Genomic DNA, 13961 nt, shown 5'->3' with positions numbered 1-13961 from the left:
GGTTATGGACAGATCATCACAAAGAAAATCTATGTGGTCACTAAGAGGCAACATTGATTTGATGGCACATAATCATAGCATTTGTGAGATCTACAGTGATGATGTAAATAGCACAAATACAATCTGGTCTATTTCTACAAGAACTCATTCTATATTCTAAACTGCAACTACTCTTAATAGACAAAAGCCACGTACTAAACCAATGATTTACAAATACAAAAATCATCCTATTTAACCATGCTCAATAATGACACTATGAATAACATAAAAGCAATTTTAAGGAAACTGAAAATAAAAGCAATTTTAAGGAAACTGAAAATAATTAAACCTCCTTGCAGAACTTCTATGTCAGAGACTGTGTTCGTACTGTAGGAAGTTATCACCCAGCCCTCTCCCAGAAAAATGAAATATCCTAGGAAATATTGAAAAGGCAGAATATTATATTTTCCTGGATGTGAAAAAGGGAGAAACACATTTTAAACACAAAGTAAATTCCTGCAGCTTCCTTCCCATCCCCACTTTGTCAATGGGCCATTAAGAAGGCCAAGCTAGTCCACTTTACATAATAAAGAGTTCTCCCCATCAGCTCCAGGGGGATGGGATTAAGGCAGGATAATATTGCCTTTTACTCAACTGACCACATGGCATCTGAGAACTCAACCAAACCTGGATTCAAAACTCAGCCTAGAAGGTTGCCCTTGCCCGGGCCCATGGGAGTCTGGCAACCAATCTGAATACATTTCTTACATAGGAACAGGAAACAGATAGGTGGGACAGAACAGATTATAAAAAGCCCTGCAAGCCCTTCTTCACCCCTCTGCTCTTCCCTTCCTTTCCCTTCTCTTCTTCTCCACCAACATTAAAGCATGTGATCACCTTTTCTGTTCAGGACTCAAGCCATGCGGTCCTGTCCACCATTAAAACCATCTTTCCAAGTAGCCTCCATGTCTCCAGTGTCTTTTTCCCCACTTGGAGCCAAACCCAGAAGGACATTTCTTCCAACAGTACAAAATTCATAGCTTGCTTAATCATTGTTCAGTCAGGACAATCAGTCACAATTGACCAGTTTCACATCCTACCAAACCATGAACTACAGTCTGAAAATAAAAGTGAATGAGTTCACATCACAATAAGACAAAATCAAAACAAACCACATTGGGGGTTTGACAGACAGCCATCTGCTCCCTCCTCTCTTTTGTATTACAGGATCAATCAAATTAATCACATAATCCCAATCAAATTAATCACATAAAACAGAAACAGGCATAAATTCTCACTTTTGATAGCAATAAACCAGGAATCTGGAGTTGGCCATCATGCAAATCTTTACAGTTCTAGCTTGATGATTGTGTGAAGGGATTAAGAAAGAAGCCGTATATATCAGCATTGGCCTGCTTATCCTCTATCTAGGGGCTATGATGTCAGCTCCCAAATACTTTTCTGACATTTCAATATGATTTCAACATATTTAAGAACATATTTATTTCCGTCAGAGAGGCTTACCCTGGCCAGAGCAATACTATAAAATGCTATCCTTGACTAATACTTGATTGCTTATGGATTCTTTATATCATTGCATTTTTACTTAGTAATCTACATGAAACATGGATTTCTTGTTTAACTGAACTAGTTGTACTTTATTAGGTTGTAATGTTTTTATAATTTACGTAGTTGTGTAAAAATTCATATTATCTAATTGCTTTGGTTATTTTGAATTGATTACTCATTATAGATTTGTGAAAGCAATTAAATTATATATCATTTTGCACTAAGGAATAATTTTATGTTGTTCAATCTCATTTTCCAAATATTTGTCTTCCAGGTATCTCCTTTGAAGATCTAACAATTACCTAGATTGTCTCTTGACTGTTTTGGAAAATAGGTTTGACAACACCATTGAGTGAGAAACTGCTGCTCATATACATCACCATACTCAGCCAATCTTGGAAAGTCTCAACAAACACAATTACTTGATAAGATACTTGTAACCTACCTCACATGTAACCTGTATAAACAAACTGTTTTCTTACATTTGCCCTCCTTCTCTCGTCTATATATAAATTCCATATCAGTCTAGACCAGTGGTTCTCAACCTGTGGGTCAGGACCCCTTTGGGGGTCGAATGACCCTTTCACAGGGGTCGCCTAAGACCATCGGAAAACACGTATTTTCGATGGTCTTAGGAACTGAGACACCAATTTTATGGTTGGGGGACACCACAACATGAGGAATTATATTAAAGGGTTGCGGCATTGGGAAGGTTGAGAACCACTGGTCTAGACTCTAGACCAGGGATGTCAAACTCGGGGCCCGGGGACCAGATCCGGCCCAGGGGGTGCTTAGATCTGGCCTGCTGGGCTGCCCTGGAAATAGTGAAGGACTGGCCCGCAAGGCCTCTGCCAGCGAAAATGGAGCTCTGTTTTCACTGGCAGAAGGTTGCAGGAGGCCAGCACAGCCGAAAATAGAGCTCACGAGGGCTGCAGGTGGCATTCCCAAGCTCCGTTTTCGCTGGCAGAGGTTTGCAGGAGGCCATTGCAGCTGAAACGGAGCGCAGGAGCCCGTTTTCGCTGGTAGAGCACTCGGGCCACCACAGACACCCCCAACATGAGTGATGTAGAGCTGTTCACACCCACCCTGGCTACGCCCCCCCCCCAGGTCAAACACAACCCTGATGTGGCCCTCAATGAAATCGAGTTTGACACCCCTGCTCTAGACATACTACATGCCTGATGATGTGAGCTGCAGTTCACAAAAGCTAGTGCCTATTAATAAAAGATTGTTAGTTGGAAAAGGCACACCCGACTGCTTCTGATTTTTGCAACAAAAACTAACTCAGTTCTTCTCCTACAATGTCTAGCTGATTTTTAGTTTTATCTAACTGCTCTCAGAATCAAACATACATTCATTATAACCAGGCTCAATATGTCATTTTTCTTTACAGCATAATCACATAGTAGGTGCAAAGGGCAACCAAGCAATCCTAGGAAAAAATTGCAACTGTCTTCAAAAATTTCAGGCAAATGTTATGCTCATTTGCACACAAGTTCCAAAAGATCTTTTCTAAGTTATTTCTGAAGCATTGCACAGCCGTAATGTGCATATCAATACAGTGGCCTTTTCCAATTTGATATCATTCAGATATATTGGATCTTCATTCTAAGGCTGCCCAGATATGTTCATTGGGTTCTCAGCAAATGTGGCTCTAGCATTGAAATTCTATTACAGATAGTCCTCGACTTACAACAGTTCATTTAGTGACTGTTCAAAGTTACAACGGTACTGAAAAAGTGACATGACCATTTTTCACACTTACGACCGCTACATCATCCCCATGGCCATGAGATCAAAATTCAGATGCTTGGCAACTGACTTGTACTTACGACCGTTGCACTGTCCCGGGACCTTTTGCAACCTTCTGACAAGCAAAGTTAGTGGGGAAGCCAGATTCACTTAGCAACCATGTTACTAACTTAACAACTGCAGTGGTTCACTTAACAACTGTGTAAGAAAGATCTTAAAAGGGGACAAAACTCACTTAACAGACGCCTCACTTAGCAACAGAAATTTTGGACCAAATTATGGTTGTAAATCAAGGACTACCTGTAGTTGATTTTATTCTTTTACTTTCGATCAAAAAAAACATTATTGGGAAAAATATGGGTGGTTTATTTCTCCTTCCAAGAAGAGCTGATTTTCCAAAGACAAACTTAATAATTATTTAGTAGTAACTGGGATATCCAAAATAAAATAGTATTCCATTGATTTCTCAATATCATAATTATGATTATATATACCTCAAGACCTACCAATAAAGTATAAAGTACATATAAGTTCTTTCCAGTAACTTAAACCCATCATTTCATAACCTGCAGAGGAGATCCTGATCTCTTTCAATGAGACATCATTGCAGAATTTGTAGAACACATTTGTAGAATATTCTCCTATCAATCTATTGAAGGCTAAATATGCACAGTTGCTTCACTCTCCCAGCATAAGACTTGGTTTCTTGCCCCCTAATCTTCCTTTTCTGACCCTGTTGCAAAGCACAGAATCCAGGCTGGGCAAATCATTAATACTTCCTTAATGTTAATTTAATTAGTGATACGAATGTATTATTTTAGCTATCGTAATTGGGCGCATGTATTGGCCTGGCACTGCACACAGAAAATTGCTCCCCTACTCCTTATGTAGACAGACAATAGGGGAGCATCAAGGAAATAAGAATGTTGCACAAGTGGGACGCGGAGCCATTTGTCAGGGCACGCGAGGCGCTGCCCTGTCAGCTTTAAAAGCTATTTTTCGCCTTCCCCAGGCTCCAGAGACTTTATAGGAGCCTGGGGAGGGCGAAAACAGCCTCCCCTGCCCCACCCCCCGGAGGCTTCAGGGACCGTCCAGACAGTCCCTGAAGCCTTTGGAACGCTTAAAACCACCCTCCGAGCAACCCGGAAGTGATTTCCGGGTTGCTTAGAGGGTCGTTTTAAGCGCTCCGAAGGCTTCAGGGACCGTCCGGAGGCTTCCCTGATGCCTTCGGAGCGCTTAAAACGACCCTCCGAGCAACCCGGAAGTCACTTCCGGTTTGCTCGGAGGGTGGTTTTAAGCGCTCTGAAAGCTTCAGGGACCGTCCAGAGGCTTCTCTGATGCCTTCTGAGCACTTAAAACAACCCTCCGAGCAACCTGGAAGTCACTTCCGGTTTGCTCGGAGGGTGGTTTTAAGCGTTCCGAAGGCTTCAGGGAAGCCTCCGGACGGTCCCTGAAGCCTCCGGAGGGCCTCCGGGGGGGTGGGGGGGTGCTCTTTTCGCCCTCCCCAGGCTCCTATAAAGCCTCTGCAGCCTGGGGAGGGCGAAAAAAGCATGTAAAAATTGGGGGGGGGGGTCACGCGTTGCACGCGCATGCGCACTGGGAGGGTCGCGCGTTGCATTATGGGTGTGGCACGCCCGCACACGACCCCCCTGGGCTCCCCCCACTTGTGGCACACGAGCCAAAAAAGGTTCGCCATCGCTGTGCTAGATGAAGCAAAGAGATATAGAAAATCCTCAACTTTTTACTGCCCTCTAGTCATACCCTGCATTTTTACAATCCAGGTTTCACACCTTTGCCAGCAGCCTGGATATGACTACACCCAATCATGCCTTAAATGATTCTTTCTGCGGACAAAACATCCTCAGAAGAACCCAATACCCTTAATTTGCCCTACAAGGTAATTACCACTGTATGTTAGGCGAACACGTCAAGGACTACATGAGAAGAGGGCATGCTCATGCAACAACATGCTGAACTTGTATCCTGGCTGAGGATTAAGTGCTATATATGGTACATACCATGCAAAGCTATTTTTTAAAAAAACTAAAAACCAGCATGGTTGAATGTGATCTGATTTACAGACTATACTAAGATGATGGCTTATCCAAAGTGTCATGGAACGGCTTTTGCAGGGGATTCCAGGAGTCGTCCCCTATTTTGACGACATCTTGGTATTGGCTGCAAATGAGGCGCAACTTTTAAAACGAGTACAAGCAGTTTTGGCTAGAATTAGAGACAAGGGCCTCTGTCTCAAAAAGGAGAAATGCCAAATTAACGTGCCAATGGTTGAATTCCTAGAGTACCTGATCGATGGCTCTGGGATTCACTCGACCACACAAAAAATAAAAGCAATTTAGGATGCACCCACACAGACCACAAGCCGTTGTTGGGCTACTGGCTGGGGACCATCCTACCCCAGTGTCGTTAACACCCCACATGACCAGGTGGGCTATTTTCCTGGCTGCCTACTCCTACCACCTTATCCACTGACCTGGCTCCACTTTGGGGCATGCTGACACTCTCAGCCGCTGCCCACTGCCAGAACTTCTTGCTGACCCTACCCCCGAGACGCTAGTCCTCCTCATTGACTGCCTGGAGACTGGGCCTGTCTCGTCCACTGACATTGCCCATCATTCTTCGAAGAACTCCACCTTCAAACAAGTTTTGAACTGGGTGTGGAGGGGGTGGCCCAAGGGGCCTGTTGGGGCTGATTTTAAAATGTACTTTGCTAAGCGCGATGAATTATTGGTGGTAAATGGCTGTCTACTGTGGGGGGACCAGGTTGTTGTTTCACCCAAACTGCGCATTGCAGTATTAGAAGCTTTACATGTAGGGCATCCTGGAATTGTCAGGATGAAGTCTTTGGCTAGGAGTTATGTGTGGTGGCCTAACATGGACAGGGAGATCGAAGAACAGGTGGCTACCTGTACACCATGCCAAGAGTCCACACCAGCTCCCCCAGAGGCGCCCGCTAAGGAGTGGGAGCGACCTCAAGCACCATGGTCTAGGGTGCACATTGACTTTGCTGGCCCAGTTCACGGCCAGACTTTCTTAGTAGTTGTGGACGCCTATTCGAAGTGGTTAGAGGTAGTCTTTTTTTTTTCCAAAATTTTTTTATTGGCTTTTACACATATATGGGGAAAGGTAGGTGGATATACAAAAAAATAATTTTGGCAGCTCCCACACTGGTGTTAGTAACCCATCCAGCACTCACGGTTTTTACAATCTTAAAAACAAATACAAAAGATAAGCAGAAAACAAGATCTTATTCTATAATGTTAACCATGTGTTCATTCATTTTCCTTTGTCACTTTCTAGAGTATCACCAATTGCTATTTATTTCAAATGTTTTTATTTTTGTGATCTGAGCCTTTTCGATATTGCTTCTTCCTCCCTGTCCCCAGAGGAGCCTTCAGCCCCCCTCCTTCTTATCCTGCACCATCCTGTCCCTCCCCCCACCTTCGCTATGTTCGTCCTCTAGGAGGGGAATGTTCTTTTTGACGAAGGCTTCAGCCTCCTGTACTGTATTGATTCTAATCCTGTTTCCCTCCCAGAAGATTCCTTCTGGCAATAACCATCTGAACCAGATTCCTTTGTTATATAATTTCTTTGATAAGGAGGTATACCCTCCTCCTTCTCTCTCTTATCTTTTTTGGAATCTGCTTAAGAATTGTGATTTCTTTGTCTTTATATATCAATGGTCTCTCCCTTTGGGTCCCAAGTACCTCATCCCTTGTGGTCTTTAACATGTACCTCCCTTGGAACATTATGATTTCTAGCATATGCTGAATTTATCCTATAGACTAGATCCATATCCCATCACAATTGATTTTTGTCTCTCTTAATATAGTCTGCTAATATTGTACTCATAACTTCCTTAAGGTCTTCATTATCTGACTCTGGTATGTTCTGGAATCTAAGAAAAAAGGACATTCTTTCAAATTCTATTTTTGCCAAAAAGTTTTCCAAGTCTGCATTTCCCTTCCGAATTATTTTGATTTCTTCCCCCAACACAGCTGCTTCCCCCTCTAACACCAAAAACTTTTGTTTATTTTCTGCAATATGATTTTTAACATCTCTAAGTTCTTCTTTGAGCTTTGTCATTTCTTTTTTCAAGTCATTCTATCCCCTCATCAGTTCTTTCGATCCCTCTCCAGCCCCCCCTGGCTTCAACAATGATGTAATCTTTGTCTGTTGCATGCTGGGACTGACAGAGGCAGATGGGGGCAGATTGGGGGGGGCTGAAAAAGACTTGCCCGTCGGTGGTTTCTTCGGCCCCATTTGCTTGAAATTCAGAGATGTCAGTCTTTTTCCAAAGAAATGGCTGAGGATTGCGCAGCAGCCCCAAAATGCAAAACAATATTGAAAGTGGCCATTCACAGTTCACAGTTCCAAGGCACTGAGGCAAACCAAATGCAGGATATCTAACAGGCAAAGTTCAGTAGAACCACATTTCAGGGAGAGGATCCCGGTTTGCTTCAGAGAGAATAATGCAGCTGGAGGTGGTTTCGAAGGGCAGGTTCATTTATAATTAGACAAACAAAGAAGGGGGGGCGCCATCTTAGTTCCTGTTTCCAACGGGGGAAAGAAAACAGAAATCTCTGTCCAGATTTTTAAAGAAGAAAGGCTCCACAGTCATTCCTGGCAATCGTGATAAAGATCTTTCATCATTGGCTACCTTACGGAGCCAGCCGGGGAGATGAACGGCAGACAACACGTCTTGATGCCTTCAAGGACCAGAAGTCGTCTCTTCCGGTTACAGGTAGTCTTGATGACCTCCACTACGGCAGAAGCGGTCATCAAGGTGCTATGGAGACTTTTCTCCACACACGGCCTACCCGACGTCTTGGTCTCTGACAACAGGCTCCAATTCACGGCCATGCAATTTGAAACCTTCCTAGCAGCTCAGGCATGCCCTGGTCGTGCCATTCCATCTGACCTCCAATGCCCAGGCGGAGAGAATGGTGAGATCTGCAAAAGAGGCCCTCTCTAGGATGGGCCCGGGTGATTGGCAAACATGGGTTGACCATTACCTACTAATTCAGCACATCACGCCCAGTGCCACTACTGGGAGAAGCCCCTCTGAACTTCTCATGAGACCGAGAAGTGGTCTCAAGTGGGACGGCTGCACCCCAATTATTCTGTCTCATCACCCCCAAATTCCACAAGCAAGATTCAGACTTCCTGCCACAGTGATAGGCATCACCGGCCCTCGCTCTTACCTCTTAGAGCTCGGGGATGGTAGGAATTGGAGAAGGCATATTGACCAATTCCGTGGCCGCCTCTCCCACTTCAATCTTAGACAACCAGAGGTAACTCCTGCACGAGTTAACCAAACGCTCACTCCTTCCACAGTCAGCTGAAGCCCGAGGGTACCGGGAAACTTATCTGGTTTTGTTGCAGGCCCGCAGCGAGCTCCGAGCGAACTGGCTCCAGAAACTCCAGCCGCGGCCTGTGAAAGGTAGTTTCCACCAAGCGGAGCTGCGGAGCAAACAGATCCGTCCAACCCCTCGAACTGCGCAGGTCAGGAAGAGCTACCCCAAAGCCCGCCTACCTGCGTGACTCCATTACCAGTAGGATTGTTCCATCTAAGAGGGGAGGGGGGGTTAGATAGTCATATCAACTACAGTAGTTTCCACCAAGGTCCTCTGTTCCGGCGGGAACAGAGGTTTAATCCTATTGGTCGAAGGGTCTGACAGCTCCCTATAAAAGGGCTGCTGTCAGACTCAACCTTCGCTGGATTGTTCTCACTTGTTGTACTTAATAAAGAGCTGTTGTTACCGTTAAGCCAGTGTGTGCCTATCCATTACCCAATGTAACACTAATAACTTAGCTTGCTGTACAACCTGATACAGACCCCCATGAAGTCAAGTTATTTTCCAGGCACAACCTAGAAGGGAAGGGAAGGGACAAGTGTTTCTTCAGCCTGCTGTTATTCTAGCAGCCAACCTCTTAGAGCCAGGCTCCCAGAAATGAAGCAGACTTAATAGCTGGCATTGTAAAAACGGCGCGAGAATGTTGCAAAAGTCAAAGCCATGCTAAAATTAAATTCGGAAAGTGATCGGAGTCACATCCTCTGCAATCACAGGAAGCACCCAAGTACTGCCTGAGTTTCCGAAACCAAGCGCTGGAGAGCAAAAGCCAAGCCAATTCCAAACGGGGTGGGGTGGGGGAGAGAATAGGGTGGAAAACATTTATATTATCGTCCTGAGGAAAATATTCCCAAGCAGGCAGTCGGCCAGCCTTGGTTTCTAAAGCGAACGGCTCTACCCTTCTTCCACCGGGGCGAAGACGGGCAGATGGAAACTTCTTTGCCTCGCTGAAAAGTGAACTCTACTTCGGAGCAGCGCCGCTCCGCGCGCGGGCCGAGGCGGGTTCTTACCTGGCTGCGCTCCGACGGAGAGAAGGGAGCAGGCAGGGCGTCCCCCCCTGGCCTGGCCGCTCGTGCACGTGGCCCGGTTCCCCCCCTCACCTCCTGCCTTTTAGCCCGCGTCGGTGCCTCTGAGGAAGGAAGCGCGAAGGAACAGTTGCAAGTGAAGTGACGCGGACGAAGGAGGAGGCGCGGCGGTAGCTCCTCCACACCAAAAAAGGGAGGAGGAGCGCAAATGTGCAGCGGTACATTTTCCGACTCCGTCCCGGGCCGTCGCCAGCAGCAGCCTGAGAGCAGCCCGAGGGGGTTTTGCGCGCCAGCGCTCCTGCGGGATCTGGTCGCCTCTACTCTGATTTCGTTTCGGAGGCAAAGTCCATCTCCTGCAGCCAGCGGTCTTCTAATCGCCGGCCCGCAGATCTTCCCGACCCGATTCGCTTCTTCGGCGAGAGCCAAGCCTGCCAAACTCCCGGGTTCATCCCGCAGTGCAACTGGCGTACACAGCCTTGCAGCCTCGGTGCCTAAGCGCCCGTCCCTAAAACGCCTCACTCGCGATCGAATTGACCTAAATAGACAGTATCCGTGTTCTGGACAGCGAGCTGGTTCTCAGTCTTGTTCCAACACGCCTTTTACCCCCAGACAAATTAGGGAAATCCTGCCGAACTAGATTTCTGGGATGCTTTCAGCCTCTTAAAAAAAAAAAGAGGTGCGCTGGTCATCTCACCTAGAAGGAAGTGGAAGGGGGCTTAGAATGAAGAGGTTGGCCACGTTCTGAGCAGGTGCCCAGTTGCCCCTTCCACGAGGATTCATTAATGGGTTGTTTTCTTCTCGATTTTCATTTCTCCAGGACTAGACTGGATCCAGCCCATTTTTTAACTTTATCTTTCTTTTGCGCGACCCCCCCCCCCCAATTTTCCCTCTCTGGGATAGTTTGGTTCAGACTTGGGAGAATCCCAGTTTCTTCACAGAATCTCTTTCCAACATTACATTTACAGTGGAAAGAACAAAAAAGAAAGGTAAAAATTTCAGTTTTGTAACAGTTCTCACATTTCAAAATTCCTTTGGGACTGGGAGAATTACCAAGGTCCAGAGAGATTGCCCTCTACTGTATTCGGCTCCTTGGAAGTCAATGGACTAGAACAGCAATGACGAACCTTTTTTGGCTCGCATACCATAAGTGGGGGGAGCGCAGGGGGGTCATTTGCAGGCGTGCTGCACCCATAATGCAATGCGTGACCCCCCCATTGCGCATGGGCGCACTACAGGCACGACCCCCTCATTTTTGCATGCTTTTTTCGCCCCCCCCAGGCTCCAGAGGCTCTATAGGAGCATGGGGAGGGCAAAACAGCCTCCCCTGCCCCCCTGGAAGCCCTCCGGAGGCTTCAGGGACCTTCAAGAGGCTTCCCTGAAGCCCCCGAAGCAGTCAAAACGACCCTCCGAGCAAATGGTTTGCTCGGAGGGTCGTTTTAAGTGCTCCAAAGGCTTCAGGAACCTTCCAGAAGCTTCCCTAAAGCCTCCGGCGACCCTGCGAGCAAACCAGAAGTCCGTTCCCAAACTTCCAGTTTGCCCGTAGGGGCGGTTTTTTGCGCTCCGGAGGCTTCACGGAAGCTCATGAAGCTTCCAGAGGGCTCCGGGGGGGGGAGGCTCTTTTCACCCTCCCCAGACTCCTATAAAGCCTCTGGAGCCTGGGGAGGGCAAAAAATGGCTTTAAAATAGGGTGAACTAAGCTGGCCAGCACACGCATGCGCGCCGGCCAGTTGACAGGGCAGTGCCTCGCATGCCCTGACAAATGGCTCTGCGTGCCACCTGTGGCACGCGTGCCATAGGTTCGCCATCGCTGGAATAGAAGGTTTACCTTTAGCAGCAGAGAAACTGGGCTTCTTATCTGCTCAAGCTAGGAAATTGCACAGTTAGGTGCCAAAATTTAGGAAATCTATTAATTGCCACTCCATTTTTCTAGAGAGGCTAGAACAGGGGTGTTAAACTCGAGGCCCGGGGACTGGATCCAGCCCATGGGGTGCCTAGATCTGGCCTATGGGGCTGCCCTGGAAACAGCAAAGGACCGGCCCACAGTGCCTCTGCCAGCAAAATGGGAGCTCAGGCCCTCAGGACGAGTGGCCCTCCTGAGCTGCGTTTTTATTCACAGTGGGTTGCAGGAGGCCATCGCAGCTGAAAATGGAGCTCAGGAGCCCTCTTTTGCTGGCAGAGCGCTCGGGCCCCCACAGGCATCCCTGGCATGAGTGATGTCAAGCTGACCACGCCCACCCTGGCCACACCCCCTAGCACGCACACACCCCTGGAAGTCAAACAATTTAGATGTGGCCCTCAAATCAGGTTTGACACCCCTGGCCTAGAGAAAGGGATATAGAAAAGAAAGAACTCTGGAATTGCACAGTCTTCTGGAAATATACAGGAATGAACAAGAAGTCATCATCTCCAAGTATGTTGTAAGTTTGGGTTCCTGCCCAAGAAGGATTCCAACCACACCTACAATGAGTACAAACTCATTGCATTGCAGCAGGGCATGAAGATATGTTTGGCAATATTGAGACTCATCAAGGGAGATGATGAGCTTCTGGACTGACAGCAGAGAACCTAAACCAGGGGTGTCAAACTCGATTTCATTGAGGGCCACATCAGGGCTGTGTTTGACTTCGAGGGGCTGGGGAGTATACGTGGCCAGGGGGCGTGGCTGGAGTGGGCATGGCCCGCTAGACATCACTCGTTGAGTTTTTGGCCACAACGGCCTCCTGCAGCCCTCTGCCAGCAAAAATGGTGTCTGGAGAGGTCACGTGTCACCCTCCTGGCCTCTGTTTTCAGCCACTTCGGGCTCCTGCAGGCCTCTGGTAACAAAAATGGAGCTCAGGGAGGCTGCATGCAGTCCCCTGGGCTCCATTTTTGTTGGCAGAGACACCACGGGCTGGTCCTTCGCTGTTTCCAGGACACCCCACTGGCCAGATTTAAGCATCCCATGGACTGGATCTGGCCCATAGTGTTAGATCTGGGCAACGAGAGAACAGACTGCGGACACGAAGTGACTTAACAGCTCTTTATTAGTAGTAGTAGTGATCCAGCTTGCTCTGTGGCCAGAGGGTTCCCCTTTTATAGGAATCGGGTACGCCTCTCGACCAATCAGAACGATACCTGTTTCCCGCGGTAGCAGCGGACCAGAGAGGAGACTTGCCACGATATATGTTAATATCTAACACCCCTCCCCTCTTAGACGGAACGTTGCGGTTAGTTATATAGTCCTTAAGGTATGTTGGCGTTTGTCTTACTCGGGTGGAACGTCGCAGTTCGGGTTGATCGGAAGTAGTTGCAGGATTGGTTGCTTTCTCTGTTTCGCGTTCGGGGGTCTGTAGGCTTTCGTTACTTTGGCGTTCGGGGATCTGCTGGTCCTCGTTGTGTTGGTGTTGTTCTTGTTCTGTCCTGGGCTCGCAGGTGTCGTAGTTCTCTGTGTTGGGGGTCTCTGGTGGTTGATTCTGTATTGGCAGGTAGCTCTCGTTCTCGGTTCGAAGGTCTGAGTGCGCCAGGCGACCCCGTAGTTGATCGATGTGCCTTTTCCAGTTTCGCCCGTCTTCCAGTTCTAGCAGATACGATCGTGGACCCGTGATGCCAATGACCTTTGCCGGCATCCACAATGTTCCCCCTGCATAATTGTGGGCGTATACCGAATCCCCTATGCTAAAACTCCGAATTTTGCTTGTGGAGTCTGGGGGTGCTGTGGCAGAGTAATTCGGGTGAAGACGGTCCAGGTGAGACCGTAGACGGCGGCCCATGAGTAGTTCAGCGGGGCTCCTACCCGTCGTGGCGCTGGGGGTAATGTGTTGAATCAATAGGTAATGGTCAATGCGTGTTTGCCAATCACCTGGACCCATCCTAGCGAGGGCCTCTTTTGCGGATCGCACCATTCTCTCCGCTTGTCCGTTTGATGCCGGATGGAATGGCGCGACGAGGGCATGCCGAATCCCCTGACCTGCTAAATACGTTTCGAATTGCATGGCCGTGAACTGGGGCCCGTTGTCGGAGACCAGTAGGTCGGGCAAGCCATGAGTAGCGAAAAGTCGCCGTAGGACCTTAATGACTGCCTCTGCCGTGGTTGAAGTCATTAGGACTACTTCTAGCCATTTGGAGTATGCATCCACAACTATGAGGAAGGTCTGACCTTGAACTGGCCCTGCGAAATCGATGTGTATTCTCGACCAGGGTGCTTTAGGTTTTTCCCATTCTGTGGCGGGCGCTTCCGGGGGTGCAGGCCTCGATTCCTGGCATGGATCGCAAGTGGCCACCCATT

The 13961-nt window shown here is 47.7% G+C and overlaps 1 protein-coding gene across 1 annotated transcript in view; it reads right to left on the bottom strand.

Annotated features, from left to right (window-relative positions):
* Nucleotides 1–9903, bottom strand: part of GCNT4 (glucosaminyl (N-acetyl) transferase 4) — a 29606-nt gene extending 19703 nt beyond the window's left edge. Inside the window, exon 1 of the mRNA XM_081945117.1 lies at nucleotides 9683–9903. The gene's annotated coding sequence lies outside the window, so the exon portion shown is untranslated. The remainder of the gene's footprint in view (nucleotides 1–9682) is intronic.
* Between the last annotated feature and the right edge of the window lie 4058 nt (nucleotides 9904–13961).

The sequence above is a fragment of the Natrix helvetica genome, assembly GCF_964273705.1.
Source record: "Natrix helvetica genome assembly, chromosome: 2".
In the NCBI taxonomy this organism is placed as follows: Eukaryota; Metazoa; Chordata; class Lepidosauria; order Squamata; family Natricidae; genus Natrix; species Natrix helvetica.
This window is presented reverse-complemented; position numbering and strand designations above follow the sequence as displayed.